Source organism: Marmota marmota, unplaced genomic scaffold (assembly GCF_001458135.2).
Source record: "Marmota marmota marmota unplaced genomic scaffold, marMar, whole genome shotgun sequence".
Lineage (NCBI taxonomy): Eukaryota > Metazoa > Chordata > Mammalia > Rodentia > Sciuridae > Marmota > Marmota marmota.
Genome location: NW_026000019.1, coordinates 5542116 through 5557983, shown reverse-complemented (window position 1 = coordinate 5557983; position 15868 = coordinate 5542116).

Genomic DNA, 15868 nt, shown 5'->3' with positions numbered 1-15868 from the left:
TATATATATACACACAGTAGTGTACATCTACATATATATTTCATGTTGTTACCACCAAAACAAATGGGCCTCAGATTTGTTCTTTGATTTTCAACCAGCTTTGGCCTACATTCTAATATCAACAGAATATTTAGGTGAATTTGGAATACTTCCATCTCCTCACTCAATAGTGTCATGAATAAGTCAAAATATGTTGCTGACAGCATGCGTGAACAGTGTTCTTACATTTTAAGAATATTGAACCCTTATCTTCTTTTTAAGCTGATTACACATCATAGTCAAATAAACTCTAATATTATTCATTTTGCAAGGTAGTCATAATCAACCCAACATTTATGAAAAACCAAGAACAGCCCTTAAATAATATTGCTGCTAATGTTTTCTGCAAGTATCTTGATAAATGGCTGTAACAAAAGTTTAGAATATCACTTTACATAAATTTACTTGATCAATGTCAAAAATTTTTCTTGTTTTCACAGTTTCCCCACAATATATTTTATTTAATCTTTTGAGTTTCCTTGTGTGCAAGCAAAGAATAGAGGGATTTGATTTCATTCTTTTGCATGTTATTAACAAGTTTTCCTAATGCCATTCGTCAAAGAGACTGTCATCCCCAGTGTATATTCTTGGTCTCCCTTCATTTGACCATTGATGGAATCAGCTACATTGGATGGATTTAATTATAGGTCTTCTATTCTATTCCATTAGTCTGTGTGGCTGTTTTTAATGCCTGTACTACATTATTTTGATTTTAGTAGATTTGTACTATATTTTGAGATCAGGAAGTGTTTTGTTTCTGGTTGGGTTCATCTAATGTTATCACCAGCTGGCAGGGCTGGTTGTATCAATAACTAATAAAATGGCGAAGAAAACACACAGTACAAGAACATAAGTTTCTAAGGCAGGACAGCTCGGCTCTTGACCCCAAGGGTCAGCTGCAAAGCTGGAAGCAGCAAGAGGGAGAGCACATCTGAAACCTTCCATTTATTGAGGGGAAAGACATTCAAGAAAGTTCCACCCAAATAAGGCTAGGGATTGGGTTTCACGGGGGTGCTTAGTGATGTCTTGTAGTCAGCATATTGACTGAGATCTTGGAAAGCCACACCCATCTCAGGTGTTGTGTGGGATCCTACCCAGAGAGAGCAAAACAGCACACATACTTCGCACAGCCCAATTAGGCAGCAACCTCAGTCCAGTTCCCTCATACTCTAAAATGCGCACAGCTCACACACACAGCCCATAGATGGCTAGCAACATAAAGTGTTTCTTGACTTTCAATTTTTCTTTCTCTATTCTTCTGCTGTTTTCTGACAGTTTTAAATCTGTTGTCTTGATTAATACTTTTTCAATCCTATTTCTTGTTAGACACAACAAAAAGTCCCTGTTTAAAATAAGAGAGTTCCATCTTTTCTTTTTCTTCCTCCCTTTGTAGTATAAATAAATAATTTTCAAAAATTAGAGTGGCATTTTGCCAGATTTTGATCCAGAAATGTCTTTCTCAAGGACTAAGGAAACATCTCTTGGAAAAGCAAAGAACAAGGTAGCATTCCTATCTCAAAGTTTCCAGGAGACAGGACCCTAGCTTTGGTGGGTACCTTATTCTGATTTGCAAATCTACCTTCTGCTTAAAGATATGAAAAGCCTGTTTCTCCTTTGGATAAAGCCTGTTAGTTAACACAGGTGGTATGCCTGATTACCATGGTAAGTTAATGTGTGATAAACAGAGCAAGTCTTCTTCCTTAAATACCAGTTGTTGCGTATCTTGAAAACGTAGATAATGGGTTTTATCTGTTCAGTCTATAAAAGGGTGACATTTCTCCCTGTCTTTTCAATCTCTTAGCAGATTGCTGTGATGAACATTACATTCTGCCTCAAAGCTTATTCAACAGTAAAAATGTTGCCTCTATAACCTTTGCAAAGAGGAGTTCTAGTTTGGGAGAAGATTGTGCTTTTAATTATACTTCCCTATATTAATCTATATGTATATACACATACATATGTTTTATGTTGCTAGTCTTCTCTCTTATACGCTTAATAAATTATCTAATTTTCAATTATTTGTCTTCCTTTCAAATAACTTTTCCTTGGTGGAATATATTATTTAGTATATTGCATTTCTCTTAAAGTATTTGTCCTCTTTATGTAATTAGTTTTTATGAGCATTAGAAATAATAATGGACCCATGAAAAACAGGCTCTTGTTCAGGAGTTTAAAGAGGATCAGGGGATCAGCCTCAGAGAGACAGGCCCTGGACACCTAAGAAGCATCTGATCACTTATACTTTTCTCCCCACCCCAGTGTTCCCAAACCCACAATACAGACCCCCCAATCTCTCTAGTCTTGTTTTGACCTTCAAATTCTTAGAAAGTAGCAGCATTAGCAGAAAGTTTCTTGGATGCAATCTACCCTGAGAGAAAGGGAGAGAATGGAGGTTCAAAAAATAAATGCTGTAGCCAGTGGACACATTTTAAAATAAACTCCTTATTCTACCAAAGCTTTTATACTGTCTTGACATCCTGTGTGGACACTAATACCAGCTACTGTTGCTGATTTCTGCAACAAAGAGCAGGCAATTGTTCCAACATAATGTGGGGAGAAATAGCAAGAGCTGATTTTTTAAAGTACTTCCTCCAACCTAATCTCTCAAGGCTTCTTCCAGCTGCCCTCTGATCTAGCCCTGCAGCTCTGCATCTCCCATCCTCACCAGTCCTCCAGCATGTGCATGTACATGGTGTGCTGTTGTCATTAGTGGCCTAAATCCATGTTCTTATCGCTTTTATAATATCTTCAGGTTTGACTTTGGGTGAGAAAATAAAATCTACATTCCATGGTACATTCTCCTGACAGTAACTAGAATTCTCACTTTCTGAAATTTCTTATATGCTTTTTAAATAAAACACAGACGTTTGTTAACACAATATTTTCTTTTAAATAACAGTTGCTAAGAAAGAAATCCTGTTATATGGCAAAAATAGCAAGTGAGTGGAATGCAATGCATGTATTAAAAGTGATAGTGTTAAGTTTTGAAATGAAAAAGATGTTTGCAAGGCAGAATTCAGTGTTAGTTAAACAAGACACTAATAGCAAGAGTTCATTGAATATTTAAGATCAAGTAAATATCTACAAAATTGCTAATAAGAATTTTTAATTTGAACCTACCATGTTGGTTAAAATATACAACTTTCACATATATTAAATTTCTATTTGATATATGAGTTAAGATTCAGAGTCTACAGATTTGATAGTTCTATACTTTTATGAATAATTATTAGACTTCTTAATCACTTTATCTGGGATTCTATTTTCAAAATTCAATATTTTACTTTGACTGATAGAAATTTAGCTTTAAAAACATTGTGTTTATTTTTACTCTAATGAAATATATGCAAACTTATGCATTTATTTTTCAAAGCAGATATACTTTAATGATAAAATATATACATGAAGTAAATAGTACTCGAACTGAGCAAGACCTTTATATAAGTTTAAAGATCTTAAAATATCATTTCTGCAATAATTTTTACATTCCTATCACAGATGCAGGGACACATATTTCTATTTTATGCTATGGTTAAACTTAGAATATTCATCTACTTATTAAACCATTTCAGAAAGTTGAAAACATTTATGTGCTTTTCCTAGTGAAAATTCCAAGAATTACATTATAATAATAATGCAAAATTCAGTTAGAAGTTTTACAAAATAGTTGTAGAAATTGTACATTCTCAGCCATCTGCTAACTTCAAAGTACTATATTTGGGCATCTTCCTCAGTCTGTATACTCCACACAACCCTCAGGGCATGCACTGCATCTAAATTGTCACCTAATTACAGATTTGGCCTGAGGTTGCTTAGTATGAGTCAATTGCTTCTTCCCAAGATGCTGTTGTCCCTGGAAGCGAAAGCATTGATCCAATGGCACATCCTATCTTTTTAGCAATGGTTCCAGTGAAGGCTCTTTTCCCTTTTAGCCAGTTATTGTAGTGGTAAATTTTTCAGCTTCAAAAGATGTGTCAGGTTGAATTTATGGAAGAAAGAGTTTGGGGTATAGAAATTTACATGCAATATAAAGGGTCTCACTCTGATCAAGGTGAAATCTCTCATACAGCAGTAAACTTTGAATCATAAATTTAAGTTTCTGTAGTTTTTGTTTATATAGGCACACCAAGATCCAAATGGCTTTACACTTAATGTTTTTATTTTGTAATTTCTATAGTTAATTTTGCAAATTGACTTTTAAAATATTAATTTATGAAAACTCTTAGGTAACCCTTGGATGTCTTTCCTAAAACAAATTGAGATTAACAACTGCCTATAATAAAGCAAATACATGCTATGTAAACTCCAAAAGGATAACCCAAAATGTCAAATTCTTCTGTTTTTAACACTTTCAGTCTAATCTGTCTCTTTATACTAATAACTAGTAGTAAAATACTCTATGGAAATCTGCCTCCTCCAGTTATGGTGGCTGGATATTTTGTCTGAGTCCATTGGGATTACTTTATAGTTTGATCTTACCTTTCTTCCTTTTTACTTGGGACCATACAGAAAATATTTATGGGTTTTGCACTTACAGGAAAAGAATTGAGTAAGAACAATTGAGTAAAATGCGTGCTGTTTGTAATATTTCTACGATGAATATTGTTCTGAATGTAAGCCCATGATTTCTGAAGCAAAGCATGTTTTCACTTATGTCAAGCCAATAACCATGCTGGTTAAGCCATAATTATGCTAGTTCCCTAGGATGCTTCAATATCCCTTCCTCAGAGTAACACCATAAAAGCAATAGAAGAGTTCACCCATAAGCAACAAACTTCAAATGTGCAAATCTAGGGGATTACACATGTGTAGGTCACTGGCCCCTTCCTCCTTTCCCTAATAATTTAGAAAAAAATTTTGTTCTCTAATATAAATAATTTTCCTGGGAATTCAAAAGGGGAAGAATCCTGGGTTCTTATCCTTTGGAATGTAAATTTTTGTTTCTATAGGGAAGATCAAACTTATGTCTCCAAGCTTAGAACCCCTGGGATATCTCTATCTATGGTCTCCAGTCTTCTCTTCCTTGAAATGTAAATGAACAACTCTTAAGAAGTAAATCTTGATCTAGATTTCTCTATTTTGTCAGCACAATTTAACTTTAGTCCTGGTTCCTAGTTTTAATAAAGTTTACACAGAAAGTCAAACTCTGCAAAAATGAAGGTACTTTCAGCAGCTCTGCATGTCTCCAGTTAATCTTAATAGCACAATATTATTCAAAATAAAATGCATGCTTTATAACTGTCTTCACAAAAGTGGCAAAAATTGATATAAGAAAATTTGAAAGGGAAATAATAAAAGCATATAAAAACACATCCTTAATTTATTCAGAAAATAACTTCAAAACCTGTTCCAGAGTGACACAAATAAAAGATTATGCAGTCTTTCATTTGCATTTGTATCATTCAAAATTTGTCTTCTCATTGTAGACAACTGAAAAATTATTTTCATTATTATTTTAAATATTTTGTTTAAAGATGATAGTATTAAAGAAATAAATTATCATTTGCTGAGTCTGTTTACAGTTTTGTTATTTAAAGTATTTTGTAGTTCAAAAATAGACTACCCATAAAGAAAAACAGAGTAATAAGGTATAACACTTTTTGAGGAGGTTTAAGTTGATGAAGACATAATATTTATGTGTGTGTGTGCGTGTGTGTATGTGTGTGTCTCATGTAGATGCAGTACTTATATCCCTCAAAAAAAGGATTTTGAAATATAATATTTCTAGAGTTTAAATATTCTTTGAAAAATTGTTTTAAATATTTTTAAATATGGTGAAACAGAAGACAAAATAATATTGGGTTTGCATAACGTCACTGGGCCTCAGAAACATTACCCCAAAGTATGACTCTGAGCACACAGAGTACTTTAAACTATAGAAGAAGCCTCAGAATTTCTCTAACTTCCCCCCTCTACCTTCATTTCTCAGTCCTCTTTCTCTGAAGTAGCGTATTTTGAAGTTCTCTTATCTCACTAAGCAGGTGCCTCCAGCAGGAGAATAACTGTCTTGGGTTGCCTCCTGAAATCTTATTAGCCAGGGAAAGTTGAGCACTGGAGCAACCACAGTAGATGCTGAAGGTCCTGACCAAGCCCATCCAGACGTTCTTGTTGATTCTTCTCTGGAATGTTACCAGAGATGTATTTGCACAGAAAGACAGCCACTGTTTGCCCTGAGTCTGCTTCTCACCTTTCCATGTGCTGCTAAAGCCCAGAAGGATTTTTCCTCAGGCTATTATCTGTTATTTGGTCCCATGCATAGCCCTTAAAATTATACATTATTCCTCTAAGATTGCCTATAGCTCCCACTTTCCTATCCCCTATGAAGAGGACATTTAAGCTTCAACTATCTGGCCCTTCTTTGATTTTCATACTTTGTGTAACTCATGTTCATTTCCATGCTAATACATATGTGTGTGCCTTTCCTCCTGTTCATCTGTCTAGTGTTGGTTTATTTTATAGGCTCAAATAATTGGCCCTTCAGGGTGTGGAGAGAAAGTGCCTTTCTGCCCTACAACATCAGTACATTGTTTTGGGTTTGTAACTGACACTGTCCTAATAATTCAAATATACTGTTGTCCTCGGGCATTTCATTAGATGCTTTTGTGTGTGTATAATAACCAAACTTCAGGCAGTGGAGCCATTGCAATAGAATAAGAGAAAACAATAAATTGCATTTTTATTCTCCCACCAAACGTATTAGACTAAATTTTATAAGGATGGACAATTTGCTTTGTAAGGCTAGTAAAAAAAACTTTCATAAAAAGGACAAGAGGAAAACATAATGAATCTCATGCAGTATCATTTAGGACAGTAACCAAACTTCAAATAGCAGTATGTAATTTTATTTGCATTGTTGTTGATGTTGATTTATGGTCTCATTTTGCTAAAATAGAGAATTATACCAATGGGGAAATATATATAAATGCTATGTTCTATGAATAATGGAGATAAAATTCACTAGAAATGATGATACCCAGAGCTAGGTAGAAATAATTATTACTCATTTGATGATTTGAAAAAAAATATTCTATCCAAGTATGTGCTTGAGATGATCCCAGTCTATACATTTGTTCTTGCTGAATATATGAATTTCAGTATTTATATATTCCTTGAAAGTTGTGCATTAACATTCTGAAGAATCAGCTTCTCGATCTAATCTCCTGAATGGAATATTGCTATAAATGTTAGTATGGTAACTAGATGGTCCTTTTATGTTTTTAATAGGTTAGCTTGAATAGCTGCATAATGTCAATAGTCATTTAGAAAATGATGTGATTTGGAGAGAATGGTGATCTCCCTTTCCCTATTGGTATCCTCAGGCAGACTTCCACAGCCAGAATGATGAGGAGCTATGAGGCAATTAAACAATAAATGAGAAGTCGGCCTCCACACTTTTACTCAGAATTGGACTAACTCCACTAAACAGATTGGACAAACATCCACTACAGCCAAAACCCAAGACTGATTCCAAAGAAAAGAGGGTGGTGTTTCAAAATTCCATACATGTACTGTGGACCATAGGATGCAGGGAGAATTATCTAATGGTTTGTGATGATGTAATCCTCTATTATTTGTACTACATAGGTAATTGCTTCAGTTGTCCTCATTTCATATGCTAAATAAAAATACATAACTTTTCTACTTTTCAGATTAGTGATCCAAGTCCAAGTTAAACATGAAATGTCCCACCATAATTAAACAGTACAATGTAGGTAGTAGCATAAGACCCAAATAGTCATGACACTTCCTAAACTTTCCTGCTGAACTATCATTTCTATATTCCTTGAATGTATACTATTGTTTTATCATCAAAAGTTATAACCTATCAGTGACCTCTGAGAAATCCCAGCTTAATTCTCTCTCTTATCTGTCAGTGTTAACTGCTTAATATCTTATATATTATCACTTTCATATTTGCGGAAAATATGTGTGCTTTGATGGATATTTACACATTGTCAATAACATACTACCAGGTTACCTGATTCTGATTTTATGGAAACTATTTTGTAACTCTAAGCCATAGTTAAATGATGTTGATGCAAAAAGCATTCTTAATTGTAGGCATGCAGGTGACTTCTGTCTTGAGGTGGGACAATCTATGAAAAGAAAAAAACACTTTTTAAACTACAAATTAAGGGCTGGGGATGTGGCTCAAGCGGTAGCGCGCTCGCCTGTCATGCGTGCGGCCCGGGTTCGATCCTCAGCACCACGTACAAACAAAAATGTTGTGTCCGCCGAAAACTAAAAAATAAACATTAAAAAAAAATTCTCTCTCTCTCTGAGACTCTCTCTCTCTCTGTCTCTCTCTCTTTAAAAAAAAAATAAATAAAATAAACTACAAATTAAGTAAAAAAATTAACATTTGTTCTTCCTATCATCTATTAAAATTCACAGTTTTATTCTTTTTCAAATTTATCTATTTACATTATTTCCACCATGACTGAATATCTCTCCTGGCTGGATATCTTCTGCCCGGTGTTCCCAATTTCTGCAGTTCAGTTTACATATAACTGCTGCCTGTAAAATATTTACTCTTCAATCCAACATCTCATTACTTCATATGACTTTGAACTCATCTGTGTCAAACTGGATATTATTATAAAAATTTATTAATTGCATGTTATGATTTGGGTAATGAATCAGTCAAGAAAAAAAGAAACTGGGCCAATAACTCAAAAAGAAATAATATTAACTAATTCAAAGAGAGAATGATTTTCAAGGGTAGCAATAAATACATCATATTAACTGGAATTCTAACGAAATAAGTGGAGGAGAAGCAGGAAAGTAAAATGTGAGAAAATCTGAAGAAAATAAATTTTGATAAAGAAGACTTAATATGTTCTAGAGGTACTCAGCACTGTGACATATAAACTTCCATTATTTTTATTTGAATAACAATATTGAGAATGGGGACAAAAAATTTTCCTGAACTTTATTTCTTCTATACTTTCTTATGTAAGAATACTTATGATACCAGAAAAATCAAATATTATACCAGAAAATATTATACCAGAAATATTATACCAGAAAAATCAATTTTTGTCTTCTCAGATATTCTCTTAGCTGTAGTGTAGCATCACACAGAAATTCATCTATATTTTATCAATATATAAAAACGATTGTCTAATCATTTTGGCCATATATGGTTAGGAGGGTCTGGGACACATGACTAATTACTTTGATGGGCTGATATATTTTCTTTTTTGGTTGATATATTTTCTTATTAAATTTCTTGAGTAGTAGTTATTCTCCATACAATAATTCCTTATTAACACATATTTTTAAAATTTTCCTAACTCAGTAATATCTGTCACATATACGGGCTTCTTACAGTGTGGCACATAGAGGGTTGTGAAATGCTGCTCTAAGAAATAACAAACAAAAACACATATTGGCACAGACTCCAGTAGGCTATGGTGTACTCTCTCTCTCTCACTCTATTTAATGGACTCTACCCCAGGGATACTGTTCAGAGAAGGAGCAGTCAAAATTGCTTCTTCTTCCTTTGGCTCACAAGTCTTGGAAAAACAGAGAACCCCACAGAGCTCAAAGGAAGCATTTCCATTGGGCTGTGCAATTTCCTCATATTTAGTTTCCTTTTTCTTTGTTATGGACCTCTAAAGACTAAAATTTGTTATAGACTTTAAATTTAAGAGGAAAGGATTTCAAAGAAAAGCAAAACACATAAGAAATGATAAATGTTATGTTTATATCTTGTTAGTGAGTTCCTTGAAAGTGCTTGCTGCTTTGAGATAGAGTAAAGAATGTTGGGTAAATAATATTCCCTGCAGAGTGAAAGTTGTGCATAGAGAGAAATCACGCAGAGAAACTTGGAAAGTGCACATCACAAGAAATGCTTGTCAGCAGGGTAGTCTCACTCTGAACTTATACACAGGTCAGGATGACATAGAATGCTTCTTTATTGATAATGACAGAAGTTTAAATAACTTTCAGGTGATGTCTATACAACAACTATAAATTGAATCATAATTCAAAGTTTCAATTCAGTGCAGTAATCTTACTTACAGAACAGAGAACACTCATGATAAATCAAAATGGAATATACAGTTGACATGGTTTTCTGGTGAAGTATTGGATATTTCTCAGTGTACAACTGCATATAAATAGATTAAAAAATAAAAAATATGTTTGCCCAAAGCTACTCACTCAACAAAAGTATGTTGCCTACTGTGTGAAGACATGATTCTGGTTTCTTAAAATACAGAATCTTGGATAAGCAGACTAAAAATAGTCTAGCATATAAATAAATATATAAATTATTATAAATGTAATAAATTTTCCAAAAGTGTGGTATGTGTTATAAAGGAAAAGGCAGAGGGTATTAATAAGTGATCAGGAATTGAAGGTTTAAGAGTTCTAGATGATGCCAAAGATATAAATATGTGAAGACTAATGGCAGGAACATTCAGGCACAGGGAATTTAGGCAAAGAATTTGAAAACAGAATGAATTTGTATGGTTTGCAAACTACAAAAATAACTAAAGTCCAGGGTGACTTGAACAAAAGGGTATTGAACGGAAGAAGTGGCATAGGGAGCTGTTTTCCTCAACTGAAGGCTTTAATTGCCAAACAACCACATGAAATTAAGGAAATAGATCAAAGTGTATAATCTGGCTTCTCATAAAATGATGGTACTTACAAATCTCCAACCTCCTTTAAAAGTTATTCCTAATCTAAGATGGAGACAGAGACTTCTTCAAAACTTGCTTTACCTATAGGTAAATAATACTTTTAAATGGCAGAGCCCACTGAATTTCACATCACTACACAAGACAGGATTCTGTGGAGATAGGAAAATACAGCAAGGGCCTCATGGTCGGTAAATTAGTAGCATCATTTGCAAGAACAAAGTTTAGTCTATGGAAGGAAATGTTGAGAAGTGGTAAAAGCCAGTGAAGCAGAGCATTGACTACTACAAATTCTAAAGGCACACAGCGGTGTTAGTGTTCACAGACACAACTTTGTGTTTGGAAGGCCCCACCTTTTAGGGAGAGGAAAGAACTTTAGAAAGGGGAAAAGGGCATCATTTAGATTCTTTCTAGTGAGGAAAAAGTGCAAGGTTGAGAATGAAATGTGAAGGTTCATCACAAAATCAGGGGATTTAATAAAACTTATAACTCAAAAATATAAAATTGTCATGATGTGAAGAAACTCCATTTAAATGCACATACAAGAAAGGGTACCTCAAACTCAAATATCTTTCTAAAGGAAATATCTATAATTGTTTGTTCAAAACATAAGAATAAAGTTAAAATGAGGGGACAAGGGAGTGCTTCATCTAGAATAAGATATTAAAAGAGTAAACAGAAGGTGAAAATCAATACTTCTGAACTAATAAAAACACTACTCAAAAACCCAATCAAAAAAATGAAAGATCCTTAGAAACAACAATTCAAAGTTAACTACATATCATTAAATAAGTAATAAGAATGAATGTGACAGAATACCAGAGGTCAGAAATTTTAAAACTTAGAATAGAAATATATAAAAGTATTAGAAGTCAGGAACATGAGTTAATAGTACAGTAGACCCCTTATCAATAGGGGATATGTTCCAAGATCCACTGGGGATGCCTGAAACTATGGATAGTATTTAGCCCAAATATATTATAGGCTAAAATGTATGGGCTAAAATTATGATAAAATTTAACTTATAAATTAAAGATGTGAAGAGATTATTATCAATAACTAATTGCCTCTCCAGTAATTTTTCTATTTTTTGGTACACATCCATTACTAAATCTGTATAGCCTCCTTTGGTGTCACTCATATCAAGAGATCCCTTGCTTAAGTTTTCATATAGGCTCAATAACTTTTGGACTGACATATTGCTGTCAATTGAAATAGGTTATCTGTTCCTGTCTTCCCCCCCCCCCAATTTTATTCCATACTCTGAAACCAAGTACTTATCACATATGGTGGTCATAACTTTTGCAGTTTGAAGTGCAGCTGGAAAACTAACAAAAATTTTGTTTTTCTTCATCATTTCATGGACAGAAGATTCATTCTTGCTTTAGATATTTGCAACATCAGCATATTTTTTTTTTCAAAAAACTTTTCTTATTAGGTCAAGAACTTTTACCTTTTCAAACAAATTACACTCTTTATAGCTTCCCTTTAGCATATTCATATTGACAGCACCAGTACCTTTGCACTTTGGGTTCATTATTAAGTAGAGTAAAATTAATTGAATATAAGAACTATAATTCTATGAGAGTTCCAGTGATAAGTGAGGTTATTAGATATTAACGTGAGCAAGTGACTAATGGGCAAGTGTATAGCACAGATACAGTGTACAAAGGGAAGGAGAATAAATCTAATGAAAAGTAAATCTTAATATTATGGAAGCCAAACTTGCTTCAGCTTCATTGTTGATAGGTTGGGGCTATCAGCTATTCCCTCATAGGAAAAAGGTATAAACTAAAGTCTTCATGGTGTTTAGAAACAAAGTGTTAAGCAAACATTTAAAATAATCACCGGACATGAAAAATTTAGGAAAACATGACTACAAATCAAAATAAATTGAATAACAGAAGTTCACAAGTGAATTGGATTTTGCAGTTGGCAAAGACTTTAAAATACCAATCATGTTTTGCCGGAGTACGGCTGCAGCAAAATAACCGGGGGGTGAGGAATAACTTGTATATGTTGATACAGCAGGAGTGGGAGCCGTTTATTGCAGGACAGGAGCAGTATTTATACATTCCACACAGCTTATCTAATTAGCATAAACTAGATACATCAGTCAACCAATAAGGAATCTCCACACTTAATGGCTCCCTTTTGTTACTTCTCAAACCACTCCCTCTGGCATTTTGCCAGGCACCATCCAGACTTGTTTATGAACTCTAACATTCCCCTGGCAAAATGCCAGGTGTTATTTTGACTTGTTTACAGACTCTAACAATGTTTGTTTTTTTATTTGTTTGTTTTAAAGTGGAAATACAGCTTTGGGTTGGATTATCCATTTAGTGTCTTCTACTGGCAAAGGCGATCATTGTGCCAGCTCAAAAATGACAAGTGTTTTCTTCCAATATTGCAAGGACAAGTGTTTTCTTCCAGTATTGCAAAGCAAGGAAAAGAAGGAGAATTGGAAATCAAGCAGCAAGAAAATGAAAACTGGCAGACTAATAACGCTGATTATTGTTAGCATTATTGATAATTGCTACATTGAGAAGAAAAAAGAATGTAAGTTCACAAAATTGATATTACGGTTTCTCTTATTTTTATTATTGTCACCAAATTGACAATTTTCCAAAAAGGAAAATGTGTTTGTCTTAATAATCAAAGAAACACAGTTTAAACTATTTTAAGCAAAATTAATTAATGAATGAGTAAAATTACTTTGTTGACTTGCATAACTAAATTTCAGGCAGAACAATGGTGGAATTTGTGATAGTGATCTGTATTCCTCATCTTCACTCACTCACACACACACACACACACACACACACACACACACAGGCTTTTTAAAGTAGTTTAAAACCTGGTTATTGTCAATTAATTGAATAATTAATTCAAATTATTATTTTTAGTTCACATTATTTGTCTTGGATGCATGACCAAGAGAAAAGACTGAAATGGTTATTGAGGAGTAATTACAATACAGCATAGAAATTCTGTTCCTACTACAAACATCATAAGAGATAAAAATAGTGATATCAAATTGAAATTGAATACAATACCACACTTAATAAAGAAATAAAATATAAAATGTTTTGAAATAAAATTGAGAAGACATATGATTTTTTTAAATTACTAAGTAACACAATAAAACTTTTAGCAAATATTTATCTTTCATAGGAGATACCAGTGCACCTACTCTGGAAAGGTAAACACACACACACACACACACACACACACACACCCCACACACACATACACTGCAAGATATTATAAAACTTGACTAAATAGTGTTAAGATAGTCAAAGTAATGAAGAAGTGTTTTATTTCTGGGCTAGAGAGTATTCTTGAACAGAAAGTCTTCTCTGATTAATGAATGTCTCTAGTGCCAACTAAAAGTTATTTTGTGAATCTGGTTGAGAAAAAAATTTAGAGGACAGCAAAACTCTGAAGCCAAATATTGTGCAATTAGTGGAGTCAATGTTTACTTTAAGGGAATGTGACAATTTCTAGGACTATTCAGGCTGGCTTTAAGTAGACTGCAAGTCGAATAGAATGGACAGATTCTGGAAACTGACCACAGAAGAAAGTTCAGAAGCCCTAGGTAAACCTGGGCGAGGCTTCCAGCATGTGAATTAGGGAAAAAATGACTTTTATTTTTTTTATTTTTTATTTTTACTATAGTCATGGATTAAATTGGAAGAAGTAAGATAAGAGAGAGAGAAAGAAAGAAAAAAGAACACAACATTTATCCATGACAATTTCAAACTGCAAGTATGAGTGAAAACAGATTTGGAGCAATAATTTTCAGTATTAGTATAGAATAATAATAATAATAAAGAGAGTCAGGTATATTAATTTAAAGTAATCTCTGAGGGAAAAAAGCTTGAGACATGAACTAAAAAGACTTTCATTGGTTATGTGCCAAGGTTCATTAAGTTACACATAAATTATAAGTAAATAAAAATAAAGTTAAGGCAAATGAAACCATTAAAAGTAGTGTTCAAGAGGAAATCAACAACATATGAGCACTGAGATCTGCAAAGATGAGAGATCTGGAATTAACAGATTAAAATACAAAATGTTTAAGTTAATTATGCATAAAAGATAGATAATATTTAAATTATGAGAGAAGCATTTGAAACTATCAAAAGTGACTAGGTAGATTTTTTTTTTTTTTTTGGTGGTACTGGGGATCAAACCCAGAGCCTTATGCATGCAAGGCAAGCACTCTACCAAATGAGCAATTTCCCCAGCCTCTAGGTAGATTTTTTTGAAGAACAAAATAAAGATTGCAGAAATGAAAAATACAATAATTGATAATAGAACAGACCATCAGTGAACTGGAATAAATTGCTAAAGAAGTATGTGCGTGTCAGCACAGAAAGTTGAGTTGGGATTGTAAGGAAATTGTAAAAGACTCCAAGTATAGAGGGTATGTGTGTATATATATATATATATATNATATATATATATATATATATATATATATATATATATATATATATATATATATATATATATATATATATATATATTTTCTCTCTCTCTACATATGATATATTTCATATACACTTGTATATACATATTATTAATATATGAATATTATATATAATACACATAACTTCATATACCATATATGTATACATATATTAATATTAAACAGATATATTACATATACTATCATTTACATGTGCATGTATACATGTGTGTATATGTGTGTATGTGTTAATGTTTTTACAATTAGGGAAGAATTCCATACATAATGTGGATAGAGTGATAGAGACATGCTTTGGAATTATAAAGAGCACAAAATTTCCAGAATGGAAGAAAAATTTAGAAAACTAATAAATTCCAAGAAATATAGAATTAAACAAAATAACACATGATAGAAACTCATATTTAGACAAGTTATCATGAAACTTCAGAATAATAAAGAATAAAAGAAATAGTATTAGGAGGATACCAAAAGAAATAATTATCTACAATGGAAAAAAATAGTATTATAATTAGTTATAGTTGTGTCTTTGCAGTTATTTTTCTTTCAAAATATTTAGGATAATATTCACTTATTGTAATTCCTACAACTACTCTTAAAAACTCTACTATCAATCTAATGGATCTTTAAAAATCCTTTTCCCCTCTTTTGTGTTTATTCCTAACATTTACCTTATTATTTCTAATTA